The sequence below is a fragment of the Trachinotus anak genome, unplaced genomic scaffold, assembly GCF_046630095.1.
Source record: "Trachinotus anak isolate AG129_WGS33_773 ecotype Australia unplaced genomic scaffold, CSIRO_AGI_Tana_v1 ptg000021l, whole genome shotgun sequence".
Taxonomy (NCBI): domain Eukaryota; kingdom Metazoa; phylum Chordata; class Actinopteri; order Carangiformes; family Carangidae; genus Trachinotus; species Trachinotus anak.
This window is the reverse complement of record NW_027273872.1, coordinates 14209061-14217740: the sequence shown is the minus strand read 5'-3', so window position 1 is coordinate 14217740 and position 8680 is coordinate 14209061.

Genomic DNA, 8680 nt, shown 5'->3' with positions numbered 1-8680 from the left:
GGACACAAATGATTGAGGCACATTGGTAATAAAGCTTAGAATATCTGAGACTGGAAATTCTACTCTTCAAAGAGGAGCAACAGGCGGAGAAGTGGGTTATTTAGAACATAGTGTGTAGATCATCAGCTTATACCAGCTTAACTTTCCTGTATGCACAGAATATTCAGCCTCCATTTGCCTTCTTGGATCGACAGCTGAGCTCTAGTAATTCTCCAGTAATTCTGGTTTCCATACAAAAGCATTAGTCGTGCATACTTATGACTCCAGACAGGGTACACACCATAAAAGAAAATCTGCACCCTGCTGGGCTCTACAGGGAAGTGTCCAGCTTTCCATTTCAAGCCTATAGCAATTTGCCATAGTTTACACTGGTTAGTTGCAGCTATAGACTTGGTCTTGAAACATTTGTTCCAGCTGCAGGGGCAAATCAGAGAACTCTGGGCCCCAATTTCTTAATAAAATAATCCTCTTGGAATTTGTGTGAGCTCTCTCCAGCTGTGGACACCTGGAAATGTGACCTTCAACCTCACCTGCAAACCGCAATGACCATGTGAACAAGTCCAATTTAGGTCAGTTTAAACTCAGGTTGACCATGTCATAATGTACTTTCCTCACAGTGGGAAAACCTGCTGGAATATGTAGCTGAGCGGTTATGCAGCGAGTGCACACACAGAAAGTTCAATTTTTGTTGGATCAGTCAGAAGCAGGTGGAAAAGCGAAATAAAGTTGAGGTGTGGCTTATGAGACTATGATCATTTGAAACCCTCAATATTTCCGCAGTTTTGAAATATGTTAAATGCAACTTACAAGATGATAATGTAAAGTAAGGTGCCATTAATATGTTACAACTTAATGCTTTCTCTTGGCTCCAATGCAGCTTTAGCTCAGTAGAGATCTGTTCAACAAGTGCATCAAGACTCCACTAACTACAGAGAGGGCAGCGAGCACCAAAAACACAGGCTTTAAAACACCCCTTCAGAAAAATATAGTTGATGTTGCAGATGCTATGCCCATGTTTTCCAACAATCTGCAGTCAGAGAGATTGTTGATTAAATTCTACAGTAACTTTTCAGGCTTTGCTGCGATGTGTAATGTTGGATTGCATCATATTGTGCAGACATTGCTGCAGGTGTCCTTCCCTTTTAAGTTCAAATGCTAAGACTGAGATCTTCACATCATCATTTGGCAGAAGTTTGAAGTTGGGTAGTGTGTCAGAAGATCCTACTGTTTGAATTCTAAAATGTTTTTTCTATGTGGAGTCACATAGAGACCTATTCTGGTTTTTATCATACCCAGGAAAGAAAACTTGCAAAGGATACAAATTTTACCTTTACTTTACCTACCTGGGCTCTTGATAGACGGCTCCACCTGCTGGACAAGCAGCAGCACTGATGAGGGATTCAGGCAACAAGTATTTAGGAGAGCAGTCACCAAACATGTGTTAACCATGCACAAACATCCAGTTTCATGCAGGTCCCCGAACTGTAAGTCACAGAAAAGCCAAAAGCCTACATAATTCCAGATGCACCTTTTATTTTCATCTTGAAGCAATTAAACCTCATAAATTAAACTTCATATCTGATTCAAAATGTTGTGGTTTTATTTCCGTTATTTTAGAAACAATGATAACAACAAAGATAGCTTTAAACCATTATGAAAGCCCCCAGTGAAAATATAGTGATGCTTTCATGTTCATGATTCTTTGTTTTAATTGTCTACATCACAGGAAGGTCAAAGGTCAGGGCAACTTACAAACAGCACCAGCAACAGTCCGTCTGCACGCTGTGCAGCCCAACCAAAGCAGCACTGTTAATGATGTACAGCATGTAAATAATTAGCTAATGGGTGACACATCTGGAATAAACACGAGGAAATCAGGCAACGGAAAAATGTATTAATGAAGTCTTTCCATGCAGCCATAGGTCACTAACTTAGTCACTGAGAAATGTTGAAACTCAAACAATTAGCGTGACCTACTGCTGCAAATTACGGCCCTCATTGCTGCTTTCTATACATCCTATTACACTGACAGTGCACAATAAAGCAAGGTATTAAAGCCAATAATTTACAGTGGTGTGAATGGACAGACTCGGAGCACACCCTTTGATTCTTCTCCACAGATGTTTCAGCACCAGAGACTGAATAAATTGTTTTATCACCATGAGCGACGGGCAAACTTTGGACAAACACAGCAGCGTCTGGTGAGTTAAATGAGGACATCTGACTTCCAGGAATGACTCTGAATACACTGAGAGCATGTTTAGACTGATTCATAAATGAATTTGCATGTAAAGCAGAATCATATTCATCAGATTCAGCATGTGAGAAACACTGAAATGTGACTTTTTAAAAATGAGTTTTTGAAATTAGAAATCATCGCCCAGATTTGTTGATTTCGGTTTTAGTTTGTCACGGTTCAGAGGAGAAATAAGTTCAGAGACCCCTATATGGAGAACAAGGAGAGTACATTTCATTGCTCAGGAGGGCAGAAATTATGAAAGTGAGTGCCAGCTTTAACAGGAATTGATTCAACTAGCAATTAACACAATGCAGCCAAAACACTGGCTCCCTTATCTGATCTGGGATGTCCTGTATTTAGCTTTTTTATTTTTTTAAGTCCCTGCTATTCTCATCTGTCAGGATGTTTCTCATGCAGACCATAGATCATGACAAAAAAAAGCTGCTTTCCATTAAGATTTACACTGAGTTATGGTTGAATGATCAGTTTAAAAAACTCAGTTTCACAGTGACAGAGGAGGGTTTTCATCATGTGCGTGCAAAAAATGTGCATGTACATATGAAACCCAAACAGATAATGAGATGGCTTCTGAAATGTCATTGAACTCTCAAATTGTCTTTGAGAGTTTTGGAAAGTGATGTAAACGTGAGCCTGATAAAATACGAGAAGTGCCACGGCTGTAACCTTTTGCTTTGCCTTCCTCTAAAACATGTAACACTGAAGTAAAGAAGGTATTCACTTCTGGTTCTCTGCAACACAGTGAATTCAAAATGTGTTTTTCTTTTGGATGCCAAAGTTTTCTGACAGGCCGCCAAAAAATATTTTGGGAAATGACTCAAAAACCAGTTGAATTCAAAAAGCAGTTATCACATTTACAAATAACCTTTGCAGCCAAGTACTTTGAAGAATTGAGCCTCCTCACAGTGTAAATTTCTCTCACTGAGGCATTTTGACCTACTATTAAATTCAGGACTGATTCAACCCAAGAGATATTTGTGGTTTCTGAGCACGAAGCTCTTGTTTTCTTGTAACTGACTTGTCATTGCAGGAAAAGCACAGGGTGAAACAGATTTGGCTCTGTTCCGTAAAGTATCCCAGCAAGTCATGACAGCGAGACAGCATGCACACAACCGGCGGTCCTGGTACCAGCTCGCCTAAATGAGATGCAGCTGTTTTTACTGTTATCGATAACACCTGTGCTATTGCCACATGCACATCATATGGGATGGATGGATGGCAGAGATGGGAAAGATTTCAGTGTTTATGACTTGCAAGTGTCGCCAAGATGTGGTATGATTACAGAGTCGGACGTTGAAATTCTTTGACAGTGTAACACCATCTCTGGTCGCCGTATTGGTTCGGTTTTCTGGGCAAGTCTGATACCTCAGAGCCTTCAGAAAAATTTGAGCTTCCCAGTCATAATTACAAGCAACAAAGTCATTATTACAATAACTCCAATACATCATGAATGTGGCATTTTACCGCTATGACATGCCAAAATGTCTGCTGTGAAAAAGGCCAAATAGTTCAGGAGCTGTGGTAGTTTTCTATGATAGCTGGCTAACTAATTGTAAATACTTTAGCTTTTCTAATTGAATGAATATAATAGTCCTGATAATAACTCAAAAATAACTAGGTTAGTCAAGTATCCAGATCCATGCCAACGCTTCTGGCTTTGATAAGGTAATTTGTAGACAGAGAAGCTTAATCAAAGCCTGGTGATTCCAGATTCATTGTCAATACAGCAACGCAATGTTGCTTAAACGGTGTTTGACTATGAGTATACCTCTGGATATGAATGCACCATTTGTTTTTCTGCCATTAACAGCAGGGGGTTTGTTATGAAGCCTACTGTATGTGTGTTTGCCAAAGGTTTTTGCTTTTCAGGATCACATGGGTGTGTTTTGGCAAACTTCAGACAAGCATTAATTTCTCTTCCTGGTGAGCAGCGGTTCCTGTCTTGGTACCCTGCCACGACTCTCATTTTTCTCCAGCTTCCTTTTGAAGGTGGACTCATGAACCGTGACCGAAGCCAAGGACTAAGACGCCTGCAAGACTGCTGCGTGTTGAAATGAAACTTCTTCTTGACTTTCTGCATGATTTTTATACTTTGAGCTTGGAGAGGTTTTGGCAGGGTGATCACATCTTGGAAGATTCACTGCTGTCCCACAGTTTCTCCACTTGTACGATATGTTGCTGGCTGAGATTCAGTGGAGCCCTGGAGCTTTTGGAATGACTTTGGAAGCATTTCCAGACTGACAGGCGTCAACATCATCCCTCTTGAGATGTTGAGGGATTGTATTTGATCATGATATGACATGGTTGTGAAACCTGTGTGTGCTGATAGCTTTTCTCTCATGGTAAAGGCCAAGGCTTGTCAGATGTGAAACGGTTGAGTCTAGACCAGATCAGACGGGATAGGTGCCACTTTTGTGAAAGAATAAAAAAAAAAATGACTATACCCTAATAAAGAGATCTGAACAAACTCAATCTAAGCAAAATAGGGTAATGTAAAAATGTAAAGGAATATTTTGACATTTTGGGATATTTACATTCTTCCTAAGAGTTGGAGATGATCTATTCCACTCTCATATCTGTCTGTTGAATTTAAGGCTATAGCAAGCAGGTGGCTTTGCTTTACATGTAGACAGGAAACAGATGGAAATAGCCCATCTGGCTCTGTCCTTGAAAGCCTATTAATTAACATGTTCTGTCTTTTTTGATAACTCTCTAACTCAAAAAAGTGCAAAAACAATTCACCATTCACTCGCCAAGAAGTAGTCCGACACACAGCCCCCCTCCAAAAACCAGCAAACTCTCATTTTTATTCTTCAGTCTTTGAACAGTTTAAACAAACGAGATATAACTTGTTAATTAGTGAGGCTCAGAAGTGTTAGTGGGCAGATTTTATTAGCTTTGTGCAGAGCCAGGGTAGCTGTTTCCCCCTCTTATCAGCCAATATTATGAACACATATTGTCTTGTTTGCAAACATCAAAGTGTAAAAACAACTAATTTGTGGTTCTATGTGCTAGTATGCAGATTTTGTTACGTTTGGATATAGGCACATTTTTTCTGTTTCCACACTTTATGCTAAGATGAGCTGGCTGCCTGCTAACTGCAGCTTCATATTTAACAAACACACATGAAAATGGTATTGACCTTCTTATCTAACTAGAAAGCAAATCAACATATTTTCCCAAAAAGTTGAACAATTGCTCTTAGTTTACATGTAGCGTGCAAACACATTATTTGTGAATTTAAAAAAAACATTTTTATTGGGAAAAGAATAGAAAAAGAGTTATCCTATCCCTCATATTACCTTTGGTATATATGTGTGTGTGTGTGTGTGTGTGTGTGTGTGTGTACGTGAATATGTGTGGTTCCATTTGATCAGAAGCCCCTTTAAAAGCAGCCCTGTGATGCTGCTGCTGTTTGACATAGTTAGGGAAATTCCATCTTATTAGACCTAATTATCATTCTTCAATCTGTTTCTACTTAAATAAGGTCCAGACAGCAATCAGTGAACACACACACACACTCGCACAAACTCAATGTGGTCTTAATTTTCATTAATGTGAGGATGGTTGGAGGGTTGGCAGGGGAGCGGGCGAGTCTCACGGTACCTGAAACATAAAACATATCTAATCCCATGATTCCATTAGCAGAAGACCATAACACATCATTCTTCTCAGCTCAAAACTACACACAGGTGGTCAAACATGCTCACAACCCCTGAGAAACAATGAACAGCTAATAGTAACGCTCACTGCTCGCCACAGGAGGGCAACAGAGGCCTATAAAAACAGCTTGGTGTTACTTTTTACAAGAGAAGTCTATTTAACCTCTTAAACTACTGGCCAGTCTTTTAGGAAACAGTTATCGTGGGCTGAAACAAAACAGTTTCCAGGGGGTTATTTACCCACTGGTAAAATTTGGAGCATGAGCTTTCTCCTTAATGCAAACCAGTACTCTCCTCAAACCCAAAAAACAAAGCATTAATACATCTTTTTGACACATCTCCTTGGTTCCAGCCTCTTGTTCCCTCCAGTAACTTTGAGGCTTTATCGGCATAAAAATGTATGACTCTTGCCTCGTCCAAGTTGGACAGTATTTTCCCATCGTTCTTCATTACATCACTTCTGCCCAATATCCCACTGGTTGCTTCACTACAGAATGTCATGCATCATCCCTATGTGGCCGTGGCTCTCCAATCCTGTAAGATTAATGTGCTCGACAAATAAGCCCAGAGCATGTGTTTTTCAACGCTCCAATTCACACATGCATCTTATCATATACTGAGACAGTAATGGGCAAGGTGACAACAAAACAGAATAAGGAACACATGACTTCGAAAGTTTTTTTTTTTGGAGATGAACTGAAATTGAAATCATTTTTTGTTATGAAATAAGCATATATTTATCCTCACTGCTAATTGTGAGTTGTGCATTTATTTGGTGTCATACCAAAAAGAAGAAATTAAAGCATATTTATTTACTAATCTTGTGTGATTGCTCTCTGAGAACCTCCGGCGTATTATTCCAACATGGATAGTACCACTGCTGGCCTTGTTGTCACATTATTTTAACTTTATACTTTAGCTATTTTTGTAATGTTAACATATTTGGAGTGGTTCATTTGCAAGTGACATCAGATACAAACAAACTATGTATAACGCCTTTTAATTAGCTGAACTGACTTTTCAGTTAAAGGCCAAGATTGTTGCTGTCATAAAATACAACCCTACTTGTATTACACCTTGAAGGAGACACCTGAAATACAAACTCCACATCATGATGGGTTTCTTCTCTAAATGAATGACAGAACAAGTCCGGTACTCCTGTACTGTGTACTTGTGCAAATGGCAAAAAAAAACTTGAACTTGAAAGGGACAGACATTTTGAATCGCTAATGGTGCATAACCGATGCTATGTGGGCTTGTTGAAAAGAAAAAAAAAACCCTCTTCTATCAATTTACACAGGATATATGGGGATATGGCATGCCCCAGTCGGTTGTGTCTCCTCTTAATGCTGGCTTTAAGTTGTTGTTGTTGCTGCAAGAAGAAACCAGAGGCTTGAAGTTTAGGTGTTACCTCAGGTATGTTCAAAAAATTCTCTTCTAAAAATAGAAAAATGGGAACAATCGCTGCATTGTAGTTTATTCCTCCGCAAACAAAAAGTGAAGAAGATTTAAATTTCAGTTTGACTTTAAACCTTTTGGCAATATTCATCCTTACAGTTGAAGCAGGCCCTGGGAACTTTTGAGGGTGTTTTTTGGAGTGAGGAGCCAGGCATGCTGGCAAGAAAGACGCACATGAGATCAGATTTATAATAACCAAATAAGACTGTGGTCAGAATTGAAAGAAGATGTGAAAATGGAGTCCAGTTTGAATATGGCCTGAGTTATTCTTTCGTGGGGCATTTGGGCCTTCAGGGCATTGAGTGCAGGCTGTGATTAGCCTCCCTGCTGTTCCTCTGCACGCTCCTGCTCTGAAGCTCAATGGGCAGAGCATGGCACCAGCGGTGTTGTGGTTAGGGGTTAGACTCCCACCGTGGCTCCTCAAATTGAAACTGTATGTTTGCACAGTACTGAAAGACCGATAATAAAAAGTATCCTCCAAATTGCCTATGGTGCATTTGTACCCTGTGAGGCGAGGAGGTGCCTAAAAGTAATTAGCACATTCATTGTTTTTTTTTGTTTTTTTTTCCACAGGGACTCCTGCTGTCTGAAAATGACAACCACCACTGAGAGCAGAGTAAAATCAAAGAGCTCTCCTCTGTGCCGTTGGGCCTGTGGCCCAATCAAATGTCTACCTCTGGCTTGAATTATGACATGAAGCTCTTTAAGTCAGGAACATGGAGTCAAAAGAACCAAGAGTGTACATTAAACCAACACATCACTAGTACAGGACAAGCATATTGGCATAAATATGGGATAATTACACGACAGCATCTCAACCGCTGGCGACAGCACATGATGGATGAGCTGAGGAAAGAAAACATGAACAAGGTGAGTGGAGAAAGAGACAGTGCTACTGGTGTAACACAAACTCTGGATGGAGGGATGGGAATGAAAGGCAAAACAAAAGATGGATTGACGGAGGAATGGTGGAGGTCTTAGTGTCTCAGGCCTCAAGTATTACCCCTCTCCTCTTGCACTTCTTCTATTTCTGCCTTTTAAGGAACTCCATAACTTCAAGTAGATAATGAGTGCCTTGAAGCAGGCTGAGTAAATCAGACGGAGAACGGGGAGAGAGAGAGAAAAGGTGTGTGTGAGGGGGGTGAGGGTGGACTGAGAGGCAGTGGGAGACAGTGAAAGGAAGAAGAAGATTAGAAGTGATAACAAATGAACCGAGAGAGGCCGAGAGAGGAGCTGAGCTGAGTAGAGATGCGTGATAAGATCATGCATTAACTTAAAAGCATACTTTAATGAAACTCCACCA